The 22650-nt window shown below is 43.8% G+C and overlaps 4 non-coding genes across 4 annotated transcripts; all 4 read right to left on the reverse strand.

Moving 5' to 3' along the window:
* Positions 1-3300: 3300 nt before the first annotated feature.
* LOC138570591 (U6 spliceosomal RNA) lies at positions 3301-3407 on the reverse strand. Its single transcript, XR_011303630.1, has one exon. It is a non-coding gene; the product is annotated as a U6 spliceosomal RNA (small nuclear RNA).
* A 5399-nt stretch (positions 3408-8806) lies between these two features.
* LOC138570592 (U6 spliceosomal RNA) lies at positions 8807-8913 on the reverse strand. The gene has a single exon (XR_011303631.1). It is a non-coding gene; the product is annotated as a U6 spliceosomal RNA (small nuclear RNA).
* Positions 8914-14311: 5398 nt separating this feature from the next.
* Positions 14312-14418, reverse strand: LOC138570595 (U6 spliceosomal RNA). Its single transcript, XR_011303633.1, has one exon. It is a non-coding gene; the product is annotated as a U6 spliceosomal RNA (small nuclear RNA).
* Positions 14419-19816: 5398 nt separating this feature from the next.
* LOC138570596 (U6 spliceosomal RNA) lies at positions 19817-19923 on the reverse strand. Its single transcript, XR_011303634.1, has one exon. It is a non-coding gene; the product is annotated as a U6 spliceosomal RNA (small nuclear RNA).
* Between the last annotated feature and the right edge of the window lie 2727 nt (positions 19924-22650).

A 22650-nucleotide genomic window follows, 5' to 3' on the forward strand; every position in this document is an offset into this window, starting at 1 on the left:
GCTGGAGTGCACAACAAGGGGGAAAGAGATAATACTGAGTTTGGTAGAATGGGATAAAAAAACAAAAGAAGCGTGCCACTTCTAAAAGTACAAGTCAAGAAATTGAAGGGGACGGGGCTGTTTATTCAGTCAATAGGACTCACAAGTAAAAGGCTTCAGAGGCATTAGTGTTGAATTTGGCGCAAAATCTATTGTGTTGTCGTGTAATATGCATGAACATACAATTTCAATCTTCATTAAAAAAGATGTATTAAAAAATAAAGACTTGCAAATTAAGAAAGTTTCTGTCCTGTCATGTGCCAACAATAGTGAATGCTTTAAAAATGTGCGTGTCATCCTTTAGAGCAGGAACCAATTCCATTTTCCCATTATCATTCCAATATTAGTACATGTGTTGCTGAGGCACATAGGAATGGATCTGTTAAGAAATTAAACAAACACCTGGAAAAATGTTGAAACAGGTAGAATTTGGATTACAATAAACTGACTCACCGTCAGTTGTGCCATCCCTTGACCCACTGACCCCCTTACCTTTTGTGTAATCCTTTTGCTCTCAGCAGGGTTTTCCAAAGTTCCTTACTTAAAGAGGCTTTCTTATAAAAAAAATCCAAGACCTGTTTTTTATGGCCCACATGCCTCATATCCCGTTGCTCCCGATAAACTCACATCATCTCCCACCAATACAAGCTGTAAAAGATGTCAAGTGCATAGCCAAGAAAACTAGACGTGGGTCAAAGGTTGAGCAATCCTTAAATCAGCAGCAAAAATAACATTGAAATCAGCCTCAGAATCTCTTAAAGGATGGGCCAACATTGATTGCTTGCAGGGCGCAATCGGGCAGCCTCTGGTGCTGACGCCTTAAGGCAAGCGCAAAGGGAGAGCCAACCAAACCATTGATTAGGACCTCTGGACTTTCTGCCCTTTGACATAAGGACATTTGATATGGCAAACGTTTGACCAAACACAATTTAGATGTTGGATGGTATGAAATTAAGAGGCAAACAGCAATACACCAGCATTCTTTGCTGCTGTACTGATCTGGTCCTAAATGGTTTGGTTTAATGCCAATTATATTTAAAGATAAAAAGATTCATGCTCCAGGATGCTTGCAAATTGACACCCCCTCCCCATCACGATGGCTGGGTGAGGCACGCGTGAGAGCATCGCAGCAGACGCATAGACATGAGAAACACTCTGTACCTCTGAGTGTATGTGGGCCCATGGCTGGATCAAGGACAAGGCAACAACAGGAGATGGTTTAAGGTGTCAGCACCCAGGCTGCCCCATCGCGCGCTGCAAGCATCAGATGTTGGACCATCCTTTAAGAGATTCTGAGGCTAATTTCAATGTTAACTTTGCTGCTGATTTAAGGATTGCTCAACCTTCGACCCACGTCTAGTTTGCTTGGCTAAACCCTGAAAATCTTTTACAGCTTGTATTGGTGGGAGATGATGTGAGTTTATCAAGAGCAATGGGATATGAGGCATGTGCGCCACAAAATGCTGGTCTAGGATCTTTTATATGAAAGCCACTTTGGAAAACCCTAGTGAGAGCAAAAGGATTACACAAAGGAAAGGGAGTCAGTGGATCAAGGGATAGCACATCTGACTGTGAGTCCGTTAATTGTAAGTCCAAATCCTACCCGTTTCGACATTTTTCCAGGCTTTTTGTTTCATTTCTTAACAGATCCATTCCTATGTACCTCTGTGTTTTCAACAGAGTTTTCATTGTAAGGGAGGGACATACAGTATGCCTTAAACATTCCTGGGCTGCGAAGACTCTATGTAAAAGCAAGAGTAGAGTACAGCTTAATAAATAATCAGCAGGACACTCTAGACCTTCCCCAAAAAACATAACATTATTTCTCTGCATGTATGTGCGTTGAACAGCGCAAGTAGTTTGGTTAATGTCAGTGGATAAATGTCACTTTCCCACAGCGCAGAACAAAATCACTTGTACAGGCCGCTTCTGCAAAAGCATTACCGCTGTAGAAAGCAGTGAAAAGGTGAGGCAGTGTGCAGTCACCCCTGACCCTTCACTGCCCTGATCGGCCACGATCGGCCAAGGACCTCTCTATGAGAGCTGAGGGTGGAGTTTTTCTGGACCTCGGTAACTTAGGGAGACATGGCTAAAGGGATCCTCAATCAACGGCCCAGTCTTTGCTTTGTGGCCTGTCCGAATATTTCTGTTCTCCAAATTACCTGCTGCTGCCCAGGTGTCAGCTGGTGAGATGGAATGACGTCCCAGGGATGATCCTGGCAGATGATTTGCATAGGCACACCCCCTCTCCCTCTGTCTTAGCCCTGCTTACTCCACAATAGCAAGTATCTGGGGAAAATATAGTGGTCGAGTTAGGGTAGCAGTAACTAGCCAATCTGAGAAAGTAAATCTGGGGCGCTTGGCGACTTGTGGGGAACAACTGCAGAGCTCAGTGCCCAGAACGTTGTGGCACAGGGAGGAGGTCTGTGGGATTTCAGTAACGTAGAGACATGCAACCTGGTCGGGAGTGCTTCAGGTCTTCTTCCTTGCATGTTCCAAGCAACTCAACAAAGCATCAACAAGCTGAGATACCAGCCAATGAGCCCCTTTCCACTTGATTTAAAGCCTAAAATCTTTTCCATGCAAACACATAGCCCCCAAATATCATATTTTCTTTGTTTTTCGCTCTCTCAGTCTCTCTCACTCCCCCTCCCTCCTACCCTCCCTCCTTCCCGCCCTCACTCTTTCTCCCCCCCACAAACCTCCCTTTCCCTCTCACTCTTCCTCTTCCTCTCCCTACCATTCATTTTAAGTTTTCATGCACTGCAGCACATTGTGACAATGGTATTTCACAATGAAACTGTTTGTTGATTTCTTTTTTGATTTCTGTAACTTTCAAACTAAAAGCAGCCAAATCCGGAGTACAACGCTCCGCTCCAATTAAAGATTAAGGCCTAGAAGCAAGTAAAGCTGTAGTTCAGAGCGATGTTTGCAAATAGCACCTTAAAGCAGTTTACGCTGGAGTGCACAACAAGGGGGAAAGTGATAATACTGAGTTTGGTGAAATAGGATAAAAAAAATCAAAAGACGCGTGCCACTTCTAAAAGTGCAAGCCAAGAAATTGAAGGCGACAGGGCTGTTCATTCAGTCAATAGGACTCACAAGTAAAAGGCGCCTGAGGCATTAGTGTTGAATTTGGCTCAAAATGTATTGTGTTGTCGTGTAATATGTATGAACATACAATTTCAATCTTCATTAAAAAAGATGTATTAAAAAAATAAAGCCTTGCAAATTAAGAAAGTTTCTGTCCTGTCATGTGCCAAAAATAGTGAATGCTTTACGAATGTGCGTGCCATCCTTTAGAGCAGGGGCCAATTTAATTTTCCCATTATCATTCCAATATTAGTACATGTGTTGCTGAAGCAAGCGCAAAGGGAGAGTCAATCAAACCATTGATTAGGACCTCCAGTCAAAGGTTTGCCATACCAAATGTCCTTATGTCAGAGGGCAGAAAGTCAAAACACTATTTAGATATCGGGTGGTATGAAATGAAGAGGCAAACAACAGTGAATAAGCATTCCTTGCTGCTGTATTGATCTGGTCCTAAAGGGGTTGGTTTAATGCCAATTATATTTAAAGATTCATGCTCCAGGGTGCTTGCAAAATGACACCAACCCCCTCCCCATCACAATGGCTGGGTGATGCAAGCCTGAGAACATCACAATAGACCCATAGACATGAGAACAACTCTGTACCTCTGAGTGTATGTGGGCCCATGGCTGTATCAAGGACAAGGCAGAACAGGAGGTGGCTTATGGCGCCAGTTCCAGAGGCTGTCCAATTGATCCCTGTAAGCAACAAATGTTGGACCATCCTTTAAGAGATTCTGAGGCTGATTTCAATGTTAACTTTGCTGCTGATTTTAAGATTGGTCAACCTTCGACCCAAATCTAGTTTGCTTGGATAAGCCCTGGAAATCTTTTACAGCTTGTACTGGTGGGAGATGATGTGAGTTTATCAAGAGCAACGGGATATGAGGCATGTGTGCCACAAAAAGCAGTTCTAGGATTTTTTATAAGAAAGCCGCATTAAGAAGGGAAGTTTGGACAACCCTACTGAGAGCAAAAGTATTACACAAAAGGTAAGGGGGTCAGTGGGTCAACCGATAGCACATTTGACTGTGAGTCCGTTTATTGTAAGTCCAAATACTACCAGTTTCGACATTTCCAAGGCTTTTTGTTTAATCTCTTAACAGACCCCTTCCTATGTACCTCTGTTTTCATTGTAAGCGAGGGACATACCGTATGCCTTAAACATTCCTGGGCTGCGAAGACTCTATGTAAAAGAAAGAGTAGCAGACAGCTTAATAAATCATCAGCAGGACCCTCTATACCTTCCCCAAAAAACATAAAATGATTTCTCTGCATGTATGTGAGTTGAGCAGCGCAAGTAGTTTGGTTAATGTCAGTGGATAAATGTCACTTTCACACAGCGCAGAACAGAATCACTTGTACAGGCCACTTCTGCAAAAGCATTACCAGTGTAGAAAGCAGTGAAAAGGTGAGGCAGTGTACAGTCACCCCCGACCCTTCACTGCCCTGATCGGCCACGATCGGCCAAGGACCTCTCTATGAGAGCTAAGGGTGGAATTTTTCTGGAGCTCGGTAACTTAGGGAGACATGGCTAAAGGGATCCTCAATCAACAGCCCAGCATTTGCTTTGTGGCCTGTCCGTATATGTCTGTTCTCCAAATTACCTGCCGCAGCCCAGATGTCAGCTGGTGAGATGGAATGCTGAACCAGGCAGGATCCTGGCAGGTGATTTGCATAGGCACATCCCCTCTCCCTCTCTCTTAGCCCTGCTTACTCCACAGTAGCAAGTATCTAGGGAAAATACAGTGGTCGAGGTGGGGTATCAGTAACTAGCCACTCTGAGAAAGTAAATCTGGGGCGCTTCGCGACTTGTGGGGAACAACTGCAGAGCTCAGTGCCCAGAACTTTGTGGCACAGGGAGGAGGTCTGTGGGATATCAGTAACTTGGAGACATGCAACCTGGTTGGGAGTGCTTCAGGTCTCCTTCCTTGCATGCTCCAAGCAACTCAACAAAGCATCAACAGACTGAGATACCAGCCACAGAGCCACTTTCCACTTGATTTAAAGCCTAAACTCTTTTCCATGCAAACACATAGTCCCCAAATACCATATTTTCTTTGTTTTCTCTCTCTTTATCTCTCTCTACCTCCCTCCCTCCCTCCTGCCCTCTCTCTTTTTCCCCCGCCCCGCTCCCTCTCACTCTTCCTCTTCTCCCTTCCATTCATTTTAAGTTTTCATGCACTGCAGCACATTGTGACAATGGTATTTCACAATGAAACTGTTTGAAAGTTACAGAAATCAAAAAAGAAATCAACCAACTAAAAGCAGCCAAATCCGGAATACAATGCTCAGTTCCAATTAAAGATTAAGGCCTAGAAGCAAGTAAAGCTGTAGTTCAGAGAGATGTTTGCAAATAGCACCTTGAAGCAGTTTACGCTGGAGTGCACAACAAGGGGGAAAGAGATAATACTGAGTTTGGTAGAATGGGATAAAAAAACAAAAGAAGCGTGCCACTTCTAAAAGTACAAGTCAAGAAATTGAAGGGGACGGGGCTGTTTATTCAGTCAATAGGACTCACAAGTAAAAGGCTTCAGAGGCATTAGTGTTGAATTTGGCGCAAAATCTATTGTGTTGTCGTGTAATATGCATGAACATACAATTTCAATCTTCATTAAAAAAGATGTATTAAAAAATAAAGACTTGCAAATTAAGAAAGTTTCTGTCCTGTCATGTGCCAACAATAGTGAATGCTTTAAAAATGTGCGTGTCATCCTTTAGAGCAGGAACCAATTCCATTTTCCCATTATCATTCCAATATTAGTACATGTGTTGCTGAGGCACATAGGAATGGATCTGTTAAGAAATTAAACAAACACCTGGAAAAATGTTGAAACAGGTAGAATTTGGATTACAATAAACTGACTCACCGTCAGTTGTGCCATCCCTTGACCCACTGACCCCCTTACCTTTTGTGTAATCCTTTTGCTCTCAGCAGGGTTTTCCAAAGTTCCTTACTTAAAGAGGCTTTCTTATAAAAAAAATCCAAGACCTGTTTTTTATGGCCCACATGCCTCATATCCCGTTGCTCCCGATAAACTCACATCATCTCCCACCAATACAAGCTGTAAAAGATGTCAAGTGCATAGCCAAGAAAACTAGACGTGGGTCAAAGGTTGAGCAATCCTTAAATTAGCAGCAAAAATAACATTGAAATCAGCCTCAGAATCTCTTAAAGGATGGGCCAACATTGATTGCTTGCAGGGCGCAATCGGGCAGCCTCTGGTGCTGACGCCTTAAGGCAAGTGCAAAGGGAGAGCCAACCAAACCATTGATTAGGACCTCTGGACTTTCTGCCCTTTGACATAAGGACATTTGATATGGCAAACGTTTGACCAAACACAATTTAGATGTTGGATGGTATGAAATTAAGAGGCAAACAGCAATACACCAGCATTCTTTGCTGCTGTACTGATCTGGTCCTAAATGGTTTGGTTTAATGCCAATTATATTTAAAGATAAAAAGATTCATGCTCCAGGATGCTTGCAAATTGACACCCCCTCCCCATCACGATGGCTGGGTGAGGCACGCGTGAGAGCATCGCAGCAGACGCATAGACATGAGAAACACTCTGTACCTCTGAGTGTATGTGGGCCCATGGCTGGATCAAGGACAAGGCAACAACAGGAGATGGTTTAAGGTGTCAGCACCCAGGCTGCCCCATCGCGCGCTGCAAGCATCAGATGTTGGACCATCCTTTAAGAGATTCTGAGGCTAATTTCAATGTTAACTTTGCTGCTGATTTAAGGATTGCTCAACCTTCGACCCACGTCTAGTTTGCTTGGCTAAACCCTGAAAATCTTTTACAGCTTGTATTGGTGGGAGATGATGTGAGTTTATCAAGAGCAATGGGATATGAGGCATGTGCGCCACAAAATGCTGGTCTAGGATCTTTTATATGAAAGCCACTTTGGAAAACCCTAGTGAGAGCAAAAGGATTACACAAAGGAAAGGGAGTCAGTGGATCAAGGGATAGCACATCTGACTGTGAGTCCGTTAATTGTAAGTCCAAATCCTACCCGTTTCGACATTTTTCCAGGCTTTTTGTTTCATTTCTTAACAGATCCATTCCTATGTACCTCTGTGTTTTCAACAGAGTTTTCATTGTAAGGGAGGGACATACAGTATGCCTTAAACATTCCTGGGCTGCGAAGACTCTATGTAAAAGCAAGAGTAGAGTACAGCTTAATAAATAATCAGCAGGACACTCTAGACCTTCCCCAAAAAACATAACATTATTTCTCTGCATGTATGTGCGTTGAACAGCGCAAGTAGTTTGGTTAATGTCAGTGGATAAATGTCACTTTCCCACAGCGCAGAACAAAATCACTTGTACAGGCCGCTTCTGCAAAAGCATTACCGCTGTAGAAAGCAGTGAAAAGGTGAGGCAGTGTGCAGTCACCCCTGACCCTTCACTGCCCTGATCGGCCACGATCGGCCAAGGACCTCTCTATGAGAGCTGAGGGTGGAGTTTTTCTGGACCTCGGTAACTTAGGGAGACATGGCTAAAGGGATCCTCAATCAATGGCCCAGTCTTTGCTTTGTGGCCTGTCCGAATATTTCTGTTCTCCAAATTACCTGCTGCTGCCCAGGTGTCAGCTGGTGAGATGGAATGACGTCCCAGGGATGATCCTGGCAGATGATTTGCATAGGCACACCCCCTCTCCCTCTGTCTTAGCCCTGCTTACTCCACAATAGCAAGTATCTGGGGAAAATATAGTGGTCGAGTTAGGGTAGCAGTAACTAGCCAATCTGAGAAAGTAAATCTGGGGCGCTTGGCGACTTGTGGGGAACAACTGCAGAGCTCAGTGCCCAGAACGTTGTGGCACAGGGAGGAGGTCTGTGGGATTTCAGTAACGTAGAGACATGCAACCTGGTCGGGAGTGCTTCAGGTCTTCTTCCTTGCATGTTCCAAGCAACTCAACAAAGCATCAACAAGCTGAGATACCAGCCAATGAGCCCCTTTCCACTTGATTTAAAGCCTAAAATCTTTTCCATGCAAACACATAGCCCCCAAATATCATATTTTCTTTGTTTTTCGCTCTCTCAGTCTCTCTCACTCCCCCTCCCTCCTACCCTCCCTCCTTCCCGCCCTCACTCTTTCTCCCCCCCACAAACCTCCCTTTCCCTCTCACTCTTCCTCTTCCTCTCCCTACCATTCATTTTAAGTTTTCATGCACTGCAGCACATTGTGACAATGGTATTTCACAATGAAACTGTTTGTTGATTTCTTTTTTGATTTCTGTAACTTTCAAACTAAAAGCAGCCAAATCCGGAGTACAACGCTCCGCTCCAATTAAAGATTAAGGCCTAGAAGCAAGTAAAGCTGTAGTTCAGAGCGATGTTTGCAAATAGCACCTTAAAGCAGTTTACGCTGGAGTGCACAACAAGGGGGAAAGTGATAATACTGAGTTTGGTGAAATAGGATAAAAAAAATCAAAAGACGCGTGCCACTTCTAAAAGTGCAAGCCAAGAAATTGAAGGCGACAGGGCTGTTCATTCAGTCAATAGGACTCACAAGTAAAAGGCGCCTGAGGCATTAGTGTTGAATTTGGCTCAAAATGTATTGTGTTGTCGTGTAATATGTATGAACATACAATTTCAATCTTCATTAAAAAAGATGTATTAAAAAAATAAAGCCTTGCAAATTAAGAAAGTTTCTGTCCTGTCATGTGCCAAAAATAGTGAATGCTTTACGAATGTGCGTGCCATCCTTTAGAGCAGGGGCCAATTTAATTTTCCCATTATCATTCCAATATTAGTACATGTGTTGCTGAAGCAAGCGCAAAGGGAGAGTCAATCAAACCATTGATTAGGACCTCCAGTCAAAGGTTTGCCATACCAAATGTCCTTATGTCAGAGGGCAGAAAGTCAAAACACTATTTAGATATCGGGTGGTATGAAATGAAGAGGCAAACAACAGTGAATAAGCATTCCTTGCTGCTGTATTGATCTGGTCCTAAAGGGGTTGGTTTAATGCCAATTATATTTAAAGATTCATGCTCCAGGGTGCTTGCAAAATGACACCAACCCCCTCCCCATCACAATGGCTGGGTGATGCAAGCCTGAGAACATCACAATAGACCCATAGACATGAGAACAACTCTGTACCTCTGAGTGTATGTGGGCCCATGGCTGTATCAAGGACAAGGCAGAACAGGAGGTGGCTTATGGCGCCAGTTCCAGAGGCTGTCCAATTGATCCCTGTAAGCAACAAATGTTGGACCATCCTTTAAGAGATTCTGAGGCTGATTTCAATGTTAACTTTGCTGCTGATTTTAAGATTGGTCAACCTTCGACCCAAATCTAGTTTGCTTGGATAAGCCCTGGAAATCTTTTACAGCTTGTACTGGTGGGAGATGATGTGAGTTTATCAAGAGCAACGGGATATGAGGCATGTGTGCCACAAAAAGCAGTTCTAGGATTTTTTATAAGAAAGCCGCATTAAGAAGGGAAGTTTGGACAACCCTACTGAGAGCAAAAGTATTACACAAAAGGTAAGGGGGTCAGTGGGTCAACCGATAGCACATTTGACTGTGAGTCCGTTTATTGTAAGTCCAAATACTACCAGTTTCGACATTTCCAAGGCTTTTTGTTTAATCTCTTAACAGACCCCTTCCTATGTACCTCTGTTTTCATTGTAAGCGAGGGACATACCGTATGCCTTAAACATTCCTGGGCTGCGAAGACTCTATGTAAAAGAAAGAGTAGCAGACAGCTTAATAAATCATCAGCAGGACCCTCTATACCTTCCCCAAAAAACATAAAATGATTTCTCTGCATGTATGTGAGTTGAGCAGCGCAAGTAGTTTGGTTAATGTCAGTGGATAAATGTCACTTTCACACAGCGCAGAACAGAATCACTTGTACAGGCCACTTCTGCAAAAGCATTACCAGTGTAGAAAGCAGTGAAAAGGTGAGGCAGTGTACAGTCACCCCCGACCCTTCACTGCCCTGATCGGCCACGATCGGCCAAGGACCTCTCTATGAGAGCTAAGGGTGGAATTTTTCTGGAGCTCGGTAACTTAGGGAGACATGGCTAAAGGGATCCTCAATCAACAGCCCAGCATTTGCTTTGTGGCCTGTCCGTATATGTCTGTTCTCCAAATTACCTGCCGCAGCCCAGATGTCAGCTGGTGAGATGGAATGCTGTACCAGGCAGGATCCTGGCAGGTGATTTGCATAGGCACATCCCCTCTCCCTCTCTCTTATCCCTGCTTACTCCACAGTAGCAAGTATCTAGGGAAAATACAGTGGTCGAGGTGGGGTATCAGTAACTAGCCACTCTGAGAAAGTAAATCTGGGGCGCTTTGCGACTTGTGGGGAACAACTGCAGAGCTCAATGCCCAGAACTTTGTGGCACAGGGAGGAGGTCTGTGGGATATCAGTAACTTGGAGACATGCAACCTGGTTGGGAGTGCTTCAGGTCTCCTTCCTTGCATGCTCCAAGCAACTCAACAAAGCATCAACAGACTGAGATACCAGCCACAGAGCCACTTTCCACTTGATTTAAAGCCTAAACTCTTTTCCATGCAAACACATAGTCCCCAAATACCATATTTTCTTTGTTTTCTCTCTCTTTATCTCTCTCTACCTCCCTCCCTCCCTCCTGCCCTCTCTCTTTTTCCCCCGCCCCGCTCCCTCTCACTCTTCCTCTTCTCCCTTCCATTCATTTTAAGTTTTCATGCACTGCAGCACATTGTGACAATGGTATTTCACAATGAAACTGTTTGAAAGTTACAGAAATCAAAAAAGAAATCAACCAACTAAAAGCAGCCAAATCCGGAATACAATGCTCAGTTCCAATTAAAGATTAAGGCCTAGAAGCAAGTAAAGCTGTAGTTCAGAGAGATGTTTGCAAATAGCACCTTGAAGCAGTTTACGCTGGAGTGCACAACAAGGGGGAAAGAGATAATACTGAGTTTGGTAGAATGGGATAAAAAAACAAAAGAAGCGTGCCACTTCTAAAAGTACAAGTCAAGAAATTGAAGGGGACGGGGCTGTTTATTCAGTCAATAGGACTCACAAGTAAAAGGCTTCAGAGGCATTAGTGTTGAATTTGGCGCAAAATCTATTGTGTTGTCGTGTAATATGCATGAACATACAATTTCAATCTTCATTAAAAAAGATGTATTAAAAAATAAAGACTTGCAAATTAAGAAAGTTTCTGTCCTGTCATGTGCCAACAATAGTGAATGCTTTAAAAATGTGCGTGTCATCCTTTAGAGCAGGAACCAATTCCATTTTCCCATTATCATTCCAATATTAGTACATGTGTTGCTGAGGCACATAGGAATGGATCTGTTAAGAAATTAAACAAACACCTGGAAAAATGTTGAAACAGGTAGAATTTGGATTACAATAAACTGACTCACCGTCAGTTGTGCCATCCCTTGACCCACTGACCCCCTTACCTTTTGTGTAATCCTTTTGCTCTCAGCAGGGTTTTCCAAAGTTCCTTACTTAAAGAGGCTTTCTTATAAAAAAAATCCAAGACCTGTTTTTTATGGCCCACATGCCTCATATCCCGTTGCTCCCGATAAACTCACATCATCTCCCACCAATACAAGCTGTAAAAGATGTCAAGTGCATAGCCAAGAAAACTAGACGTGGGTCAAAGGTTGAGCAATCCTTAAATCAGCAGCAAAAATAACATTGAAATCAGCCTCAGAATCTCTTAAAGGATGGGCCAACATTGATTGCTTGCAGGGCGCAATCGGGCAGCCTCTGGTGCTGACGCCTTAAGGCAAGCGCAAAGGGAGAGCCAACCAAACCATTGATTAGGACCTCTGGACTTTCTGCCCTTTGACATAAGGACATTTGATATGGCAAACGTTTGACCAAACACAATTTAGATGTTGGATGGTATGAAATTAAGAGGCAAACAGCAATACACCAGCATTCTTTGCTGCTGTACTGATCTGGTCCTAAATGGTTTGGTTTAATGCCAATTATATTTAAAGATAAAAAGATTCATGCTCCAGGATGCTTGCAAATTGACACCCCCTCCCCATCACGATGGCTGGGTGAGGCACGCGTGAGAGCATCGCAGCAGACGCATAGACATGAGAAACACTCTGTACCTCTGAGTGTATGTGGGCCCATGGCTGGATCAAGGACAAGGCAACAACAGGAGATGGTTTAAGGTGTCAGCACCCAGGCTGCCCCATCGCGCGCTGCAAGCATCAGATGTTGGACCATCCTTTAAGAGATTCTGAGGCTAATTTCAATGTTAACTTTGCTGCTGATTTAAGGATTGCTCAACCTTCGACCCACGTCTAGTTTGCTTGGCTAAACCCTGAAAATCTTTTACAGCTTGTATTGGTGGGAGATGATGTGAGTTTATCAAGAGCAATGGGATATGAGGCATGTGCGCCACAAAATGCTGGTCTAGGATCTTTTATATGAAAGCCACTTTGGAAAACCCTAGTGAGAGCAAAAGGATTACACAAAGGAAAGGGAGTCAGTGGATCAAGGGATAGCACATCTGACTGTGAGTCCGTTAATTGTAAGTCCAAATCCTACCCGTTTCGACATTTTTCCAGGCTTTTTGTTTCATTTCTTAACAGATCCATTCCTATGTACCTCTGTGTTTTCAACAGAGTTTTTATTGTAAGGGAGGGACATACAGTATGCCTTAAACATTCCTGGGCTGCGAAGACTCTATGTAAAAGCAAGAGTAGAGTACAGCTTAATAAATAATCAGCAGGACACTCTAGACCTTCCCCAAAAAACATAACATTATTTCTCTGCATGTATGTGCGTTGAACAGCGCAAGTAGTTTGGTTAATGTCAGTGGATAAATGTCACTTTCCCACAGCGCAGAACAAAATCACTTGTACAGGCCGCTTCTGCAAAAGCATTACCGCTGTAGAAAGCAGTGAAAAGGTGAGGCAGTGTGCAGTCACCCCTGACCCTTCACTGCCCTGATCGGCCACGATCGGCCAAGGACCTCTCTATGAGAGCTGAGGGTGGAGTTTTTCTGGACCTCGGTAACTTAGGGAGACATGGCTAAAGGGATCCTCAATCAACGGCCCAGTCTTTGCTTTGTGGCCTGTCCGAATATTTCTGTTCTCCAAATTACCTGCTGCTGCCCAGGTGTCAGCTGGTGAGATGGAATGACGTCCCAGGGATGATCCTGGCAGATGATTTGCATAGGCACACCCCCTCTCCCTCTGTCTTAGCCCTGCTTACTCCACAATAGCAAGTATCTGGGGAAAATATAGTGGTCGAGTTAGGGTAGCAGTAACTAGCCAATCTGAGAAAGTAAATCTGGGGCGCTTGGCGACTTGTGGGGAACACCTGCAGAGCTCAGTGCCCAGAACGTTGTGGCACAGGGAGGAGGTCTGTGGGATTTCAGTAACGTAGAGACATGCAACCTGGTCGGGAGTGCTTCAGGTCTTCTTCCTTGCATGTTCCAAGCAACTCAACAAAGCATCAACAAGCTGAGATACCAGCCAATGAGCCCCTTTCCACTTGATTTAAAGCCTAAAATCTTTTCCATGCAAACACATAGCCCCCAAATATCATATTTTCTTTGTTTTCGCTCTCTCAGTCTCTCTCACTCCCCCTCCCTCCTACCCTCCCTCCTTCCCGCCCTCACTCTTTCTCCCCCCCACAAACCTCCCTTTCCCTCTCACTCTTCCTCTTCCTCTCCCTACCATTCATTTTAAGTTTTCATGCACTGCAGCACATTGTGACAATGGTATTTCACAATGAAACTGTTTGTTGATTTCTTTTTTGATTTCTGTAACTTTCAAACTAAAAGCAGCAAAATCCGGAGTACAACGCTCCGCTCCAATTAAAGATTAAGGCCTAGAAGCAAGTAAAGCTGTAGTTCAGAGCGATGTTTGCAAATAGCACCTTAAAGCAGTTTACGCTGGAGTGCACAACAAGGGGGAAAGTGATAATACTGAGTTTGGTAAAATAGGATAAAAAAAATCAAAAGACGCGTGCCACTTCTAAAAGTGCAAGCCAAGAAATTGAAGGCGACAGGGCTGTTCATTCAGTCAATAGGACTCACAAGTAAAAGGCGCCTGTGGCATTAGTGTTGAATTTGGCTCAAAATGTATTGTGTTGTCGTGTAATATGTATGAACATACAATTTCAATCTTCATTAAAAAAGATGTATTAAAAAAATAAAGCCTTGCAAATTAAGAAAGTTTCTGTCCTGTCATGTGCCAAAAATAGTGAATGCTTTACGAATGTGCGTGCCATCCTTTAGAGCAGGGGCCAATTTAATTTTCCCATTATCATTCCAATATTAGTACATGTGTTGCTGAAGCAAGCGCAAAGGGAGAGTCAATCAAACCATTGATTAGGACCTCCAGTCAAAGGTTTGCCATACCAAATGTCCTTATGTCAGAGGGCAGAAAGTCAAAACACCATTTAGATATCGGGTGGTATGAAATGAAGAGGCAAACAACAGTGAATAAGCATTCCTTGCTGCTGTATTGATCTGGTCCTAAAGGGGTTGGTTTAATGCCAATTATATTTAAAGATTCATGCTCCAGGGTGCTTGCAAAATGACACCAACCCCCTCCCCATCACAATGGCTGGGTGATGCAAGCCTGAGAACATCACAATAGACCCATAGACATGAGAACAACTCTGTACCTCTGAGTGTATGTGGGCCCATGGCTGTATCAAGGACAAGGCAGAACAGGAGGTGGCTTATGGCGCCAGTTCCAGAGGCTGTCCAATTGATCCCTGTAAGCAACAAATGTTGGACCATCCTTTAAGAGATTCTGAGGCTGATTTCAATGTTAACTTTGCTGCTGATTTTAGGATTGGTCAACCTTCGACCCAAATCTAGTTTGCTTGGATAAGCCCTGGAAATCTTTTACAGCTTGTACTGGTGGGAGATGATGTGAGTTTATCAAGAGCAACGGGATATGAGGCATGTGTGCCACAAAAAGCAGTTCTAGGATTTTTTATAAGAAAGCCGCATTAAGAAGGGAAGTTTGGACAACCCTACTGAGAGCAAAAGTATTACACAAAAGGTAAGGGGGTCAGTGGGTCAACCGATAGCACATTTGACTGTGAGTCCGTTTATTGTAAGTCCAAATACTACCAGTTTCGACATTTCCCAGGCTTTTTGTTTAATCTCTTAACAGACCCATTCCTATGTACCTCTGTTTTCATTGTAAGCGAGGGACATACCGTATGCCTTAAACATTCCTGGGCTGCGAAGACTCTATGTAAAAGAAAGAGTAGCAGACAGCTTAATAAATCATCAGCAGGACCCTCTATACCTTCCCCAAAAAACATAAAATGATTTCTCTGCATGTATGTGAGTTGAGCAGCGCAAGTAGTTTGGCTAATGTCAGTGGATAAATGTCACTTTCACACAGCGCAGAACAGAATCACTTGTACAGGCCACTTCTGCAAAAGCATTACCAGTGTAGAAAGCAGTGAAAAGGTGAGGCAGTGTACAGTCACCCCCGACCCTTCACTGCCCTGATCGGCCACGATCGGCCAAGGACCTCTCTATGAGAGCTAAGGGTGGAATTTTTCTGGAGCTCGGTAACTTAGGGAGACATGGCTAAAGGGATCCTCAATCAACAGCCCAGCATTTGCTTTGTGGCCTGTCCGTATATGTCTGTTCTCCAAATTACCTGCCGCAGCCCAGATGTCAGCTGGTGAGATGGAATGCTGAACCAGGCAGGATCCTGGCAGGTGATTTGCATAGGCACATCCCCTCTCCCTCTCTCTTAGCCCTGCTTACTCCACAGTAGCAAGTATCTAGGGAAAATACAGTGGTCGAGGTGGGGTATCAGTAACTAGCCACTCTGAGAAAGTAAATCTGGGGCGCTTCGCGACTTGTGGGGAACAACTGCAGAGCTCAGTGCCCAGAACTTTGTGGCACAGGGAGGAGGTCTGTGGGATATCAGTAACTTGGAGACATGCAACCTGGTTGGGAGTGCTTCAGGTCTCCTTCCTTGCATGCTCCAAGCAACTCAACAAAGCATCAACAGACTGAGATACCAGCCACAGAGCCACTTTCCACTTGATTTAAAGCCTAAACTCTTTTCCATGCAAACACATAGTCCCCAAATACCATATTTTCTTTGTTTTCTCTCTCTTTATCTCTCTCTACCTCCCTCCCTCCCTCCTGCCCTCTCTCTTTTTCCCCCGCCCCGCTCCCTCTCACTCTTCCTCTTCTCCCTTCCATTCATTTTAAGTTTTCATGCACTGCAGCACATTGTGACAATGGTATTTCACAATGAAACTGTTTGAAAGTTACAGAAATCAAAAAAGAAATCAACCAACTAAAAGCAGCCAAATCCGGAATACAATGCTCAGTTCCAATTAAAGATTAAGGCCTAGAAGCAAGTAAAGCTGTAGTTCAGAGAGATGTTTGCAAATAGCACCTTGAAGCAGTTTACGCTGGAGTGCACAACAAGGGGGAAAGAGATAATACTGAGTTTGGTAGAATGGGATAAAAAAACAAAAGAAGCGTGCCACTTCTAAAAGTACAAGTCAAGAAATTGAAGGGGACGGGGCTGTTTATTCAGTCAATAGGACTCACAAGTAAAAGGCTTCAGAGGCATTAGTGTTGAATTTGGCGCAAAATCTATTGTGTTGTCGTGTAATATGCATGAACATACAATTTCAATCTTCATTAAAAAAGATGTATTAAAAAATAAAGACTTGCAAATTAAGAAAGTTTCTGTCCTGTCATGTGCCAACAATAGTGAATGCTTTAAAAATGTGCGTGTCATCCTTTAGAGCAGGAACCAATTCCATTTTCCCATTATCATTCCAATATTAGTACATGTGTTGCTGAGGCACATAGGAATGGATCTGTTAAGAAATTAAACAAACACCTGGAAAAATGTTGAAACAGGTAGAATTTGGATTACAATAAACTGACTCACCGTCAGTTGTGCCATCCCTTGACCCACTGACCCCCTTACCTTTTGTGTAATCCTTTTGCTCTCAGCAGGGTTTTCCAAAGTTCCTTACCTAAAGAGGCTTTCTTATAAAAAAAATCCAAGACCTGTTTTTTATGGCCCAGATGCCTCATATCCCGTTGCTCCCGATAAACTCACATCATCTCCCACCAATACAAGCTGTAAAAGATGTCAAGTGCATAGCCAAGAAAACTAGACGTGGGTCAAAGGTTGAGCAATCCTTAAATCAGCAGCAAAAATAACATTGAAATCAGCCTCAGAATCTCTTAAAGGATGGGCCAACATTGATTGCTTGCAGGGCGCAATCGGGCAGCCTCTGGTGCTGACGCCTTAAGGCAAGCGCAAAGGGAGAGCCAACCAAACCATTGATTAGGACCTCTGGACTTTCTGCCCTTTGACATAAGGACATTTGATATGGCAAACGTTTGACCAAACACAATTTAGATGTTGGATGGTATGAAATTAAGAGGCAAACAGCAATACACCAGCATTCTTTGCTGCTGTACTGATCTGGTCCTAAATGGTTTGGTTTAATGCCAATTATATTTAAAGATAAAAAGATTCATGCTCCAGGATGCTTGCAAATTGACACCCCCTCCCCATCACGATGGCTGGGTGAGGCACGCGTGAGAGCATCGCAGCAGACGCATAGACATGAGAAACACTCTGTACCTCTGAGTGTATGTGGGCCCATGGCTGGATCAAGGACAAGGCAACAACAGGAGATGGTTTAAGGTGTCAGCACCCAGGCTGCCCCATCGCGCGCTGCAAGCATCAGATGTTGGACCATCCTTTAAGAGATTCTGAGGCTAATTTCAATGTTAACTTTGCTGCTGATTTAAGGATTGCTCAACCTTCGACCCACGTCTAGTTTGCTTGGCTAAACCCTGAAAATCTTTTACAGCTTGTATTGGTGGGAGATGATGTGAGTTTATCAAGAGCAATGGGATATGAGGCATGTGCGCCACAAAATGCTGGTCTAGGATCTTTTATATGAAAGCCACTTTGGAAAACCCTAGTGAGAGCAAAAGGATTACACAAAGGAAAGGGAGTCAGTGGATCAAGGGATAGCACATCTGACTGTGAGTCCGTTAATTGTAAGTCCAAATCCTACCCGTTTCGACATTTTTCCAGGCTTTTTGTTTCATTTCTTAACAGATCCATTCCTATGTACCTCTGTGTTTTCAACAGAGTTTTCATTGTAAGGGAGGGACATACAGTATGCCTTAAACATTCCTGGGCTGCGAAGACTCTATGTAAAAGCAAGAGTAGAGTACAGCTTAATAAATAATCAGCAGGACACTCTAGACCTTCCCCAAAAAACATAACATTATTTCTCTGCATGTATGTGCGTTGAACAGCGCAAGTAGTTTGGTTAATGTCAGTGGATAAATGTCACTTTCCCACAGCGCAGAACAAAATCACTTGTACAGGCCGCTTCTGCAAAAGCATTACCGCTGTAGAAAGCAGTGAAAAGGTGAGGCAGTGTGCAGTCACCCCTGACCCTTCACTGCCCTGATCGGCCACGATCGGCCAAGGACCTCTCTATGAGAGCTGAGGGTGGAGTTTTTCTGGACCTCGGTAACTTAGGGAGACATGGCTAAAGGGATCCTCAATCAACGGCCCAGTCTTTGCTTTGTGGCCTGTCCGAATATTTCTGTTCTCCAAATTACCTGCTGCTGCCCAGGTGTCAGCTGGTGAGATGGAATGACGTCCCAGGGATGATCCTGGCAGATGATTTGCATAGGCACACCCCCTCTCCCGCAGTCTTAGCCCTGCTTACTCCACAATAGCAAGTATCTGGGGAAAATATAGTGGTCGAGTTAGGGTAGCAGTAACTAGCCAATCTGAGAAAGTAAATCTGGGGCGCTTGGCGACTTGTGGGGAACAACTGCAGAGCTCAGTGCCCAGAACGTTGTGGCACAGGGAGGAGGTCTGTGGGATTTCAGTAACGTAGAGACATGCAACCTGGTCGGGAGTGCTTCAGGTCTTCTTCCTTGGATGTTCCAAGCAACTCAACAAAGCATCAACAAGCTGAGATACCAGCCAATGAGCCCCTTTCCACTTGATTTAAAGCCTAAAATCTTTTCCATGCAAACACATAGCCCCCAAATATCATATTTTCTTTGTTTTCGCTCTCTCAGTCTCTCTCACTCCCCCTCCCTCCTACCCTCCCTCCTTCCCGCCCTCACTCTTTCTCCCCCCCACAAACCTCCCTTTCCCTCTCACTCTTCCTCTTCCTCTCCCTACCATTCATTTTAAGTTTTCATGCACTGCAGCACATTGTGACAATGGTATTTCACAATGAAACTGTTTGTTGATTTCTTTTTTGATTTCTGTAACTTTCAAACTAAAAGCAGCCAAATCCGGAGTACAACGCTCCGCTCCAATTAAAGATTAAGGCCTAGAAGCAAGTAAAGCTGTAGTTCAGAGCGATGTTTGCAAATAGCACCTTAAAGCAGTTTACGCTGGAGTGCACAACAAGGGGGAAAGTGATAATACTGAGTCTGGTAAAATGGGATAAAAAAAATCAAAAGACGCGTGCCACTTCGAAAAGTGCAAGCCAAGAAATTGAAGGCGACGGGGCTGTTCATTCAGTCAATAGGACTCACAAGTAAAAGGCTCCGGAGGCATTAGTGTTGAATTTGGCTCAAAATGTATTGTGTTGTCGTGTAATATGTATGAACATACAATTTCAATCTTCATTAAAAAAGATGTATTAAAAAAATAAAGCCTTGCAAATTAATAAAGTTTCTGTCCTGTCATGTGCCAAAAATAGTGAATGCTTTACGAATGTGCGTGCCATCCTTTAGAGCAGGGGCCAATTTAATTTTCCCATTATCATTCCAATATTAGTACATGTGTTGCTGAAGCAAGCGCAAAGGGAGAGTCAATCAAACCATTGATTAGGACCTCCAGTCAAAGGTTTGCCATACCAAATGTCCTTATGTCAGAGGGCAGAAAGTCAAAACACCATTTAGATATCGGGTGGTATGAAATGAAGAGGCAAACAACAGTGAATAAGCATTCTTTGCTGCTGTATTGATCTGGTCCTAAAGGGGTTGGTTTAATGCCAATTATATTTAAAGATTCATGCTCCAGGGTGCTTGCAAAATGACACCAACCCCCTCCCCATCACAATGGCTGGGTGATGCAAGCCTGAGAACATCACAATAGACCCATAGACATGAGAACAACTCTGTACCTCTGAGTGTATGTGGGCCCATGGCTGTATCAAGGACAAGGCAGAACAGGAGGTGGCTTATGGCGCCAGTTCCAGAGGCTGTCCAATTTATCCCTGTAAGCAACAAATGTTGGACCATCCTTTAGGAGATTCTGAGGCTGATTTCAATGTTAACTTTGCTGCTGATTTTAGGATTGGTCAACCTTCGACCCAAATCTAGTTTGCTTGGATAAGCCCTGGAAATCTTTTACAGCTTGTACTGGTGGGAGATGATGTGAGTTTATCAAGAGCAACGGGATATGAGGCATGTGTGCCACAAAAAGCAGTTCTAGGATTTTTTATAAGAAAGCCGCTTTAAGAAGGGAAGTTTGGACAACCCTACTGAGAGCAAAAGTATTACACAAAAGGTAAGGGGGTCAGTGGGTCAACCGATAGCACATTTGACTGCGAGTCTGTTTATTGTAAGTACAAATACTACCAGTTTCGACATTTCCCAGGCTTTTTGTTTAATCTCTTAACAGACCCATTCCTATGTACCTCTGTTTTCATTGTAAGCGAGGGACATACCGTATGCCTTAAACATTCCTGGGCTGCGAAGACTCTATGTAAAAGAAAGAGTAGCAGACAGCTTAATAAATCATCAGCAGGACCCTCTATACCTTCCCCAAAAAACATAAAATGATTTCTCTGCATGTATGTGAGTTGAGCAGCGCAAGTAGTTTGGTTAATGTCAGTGGATAAATGTCACTTTCACACAGCGCAGAACAGAAGCACTTGTACAGGCCACTTCTGCAAAAGCATTACCAGTGTAGAAAGCAGTGAAAAGGTGAGGCAGTGTACAGTCACCCCCGACCCTTCACTGCCCTGATCGGCCACGATCGGCCAAGGACCTCTCTATGAGAGCTAAGGGTGGAATTTTCTGGAGCTCGGTAACTTAGGGAGACATGGCTAAAGGGATCCTCAATCAACAGCCCAGCATTTGCTTTGTGGCCTGTCCGTATATGTCTGTTCTCCAAATTACCTGCCGCAGCCCAGATGTCAGCTGGTGAGATGGAATGACGTACCAGGCAGGATCCTGGCAGGTGATATGCATAGGCACATCCCCTCTCCCTCTCTCTTAGCCCTGCTTTACTCCACAGTAGCAAGTATCTAGGGAAAATACAGTGGTCAAGGTGGGGTATCAGTAACTAGCCACTCTGAGAAAGTAAATCTGGGGCGCTTCGCGACTTGTGGGGAACAACTGCAGAGCTCAGTGCCCAGAACTTTGTGGCACAGGGAGGAGGTCTGTGGGATATCAGTAACTTGGAGACATGCAACCTGGTCGGGAGTGCTTCACGTCTCCTTCCTTGCATGCTCCAAGCAACTCAACAAAGCATCAACAGACTGAGATACCAGCCACAGAGCCACTTTCCACTTGATTTAAAGCCTAAACTCTTTTCCATGCAAACACATAGTCCCCAAATACCATATTTTCTTTGTTTTCTCTCTCTTTATCTCTCTCTACCTCCCTCCCTCCCTCCTGCCCTCTCTCTTTTTCCCCCGCCCCGCTCCCTCTCCCTCTCACTCTTCCTCTTCTCCCTTCCATTCATTTTAAGTTTTCATGCACTGCAGCACATTGTGACAATGGTATTTCACAATGAAACTGTTTGAAAGTTACAGAAATCAAAAAAGAAATCAACCAACTAAAAGCAGCCAAATCCGGAGTACAATGCTCAGCTCCAATTAAAGATTAAGGCCTAGAAGCAAGTAAAGCTGTAGTTCAGAGCGATGTTTGCAAATAGCAGCTTGAAGCAGTTTACGCTGGAGTGCACAACAAGGGGGAAAGAGATAATACTGAGTTTGGTAGAATGGGATCGAAAAACAAAAGAAGCGCGCCACTTCTAAAAGTACAAGTCAAGAAATTGAAGGGGACTGGGCTGTTTATTCAGTGAATAGGACTCACAAGTAAAAGGCTTCAGAGGCATTAGTGTTGAATTTGGCGCAAAATGTATTGTGTTGTCGTGTAATATGCATGAACATACAATTTCAATCTTCAGTAAAAAAGATGTATTAAAAAATAAAGACTTGCAAATTAAGAAAGTTTCTGTCCTGTCATGTGCCAACAATAGTGAATGCTTTAAAAATGTGCGTGTCATCCTTTAGAGCAGGAACCAATTCCATTTTCCCATTATCATTCCAATATTAGTACATGTGTTGCTGAGGCACATAGGAATGGACCTGTTAAGAAATTAAACAAACACCTGGAAAAATGTTGAAACAGGTAGAATTTGGACTTACAATAAACTGACTCACCGTCAGATGTGCCATCCCTTGACCCACTGACCCCCTTACCTTTTGTGTAATCCTTTTGCTCTCAGCAGGGTTTTCCAAAGTTCCTTACTTAAAGAGGCTTTCTTATAAAAAAAAAATCCAAGACCTGTT

Source organism: Ambystoma mexicanum, chromosome 2q (genome assembly GCF_040938575.1).
Source record: "Ambystoma mexicanum isolate Mex_15411 chromosome 2q, UKY_AmexF1_1, whole genome shotgun sequence".
Lineage (NCBI taxonomy): Eukaryota > Metazoa > Chordata > Amphibia > Caudata > Ambystomatidae > Ambystoma > Ambystoma mexicanum.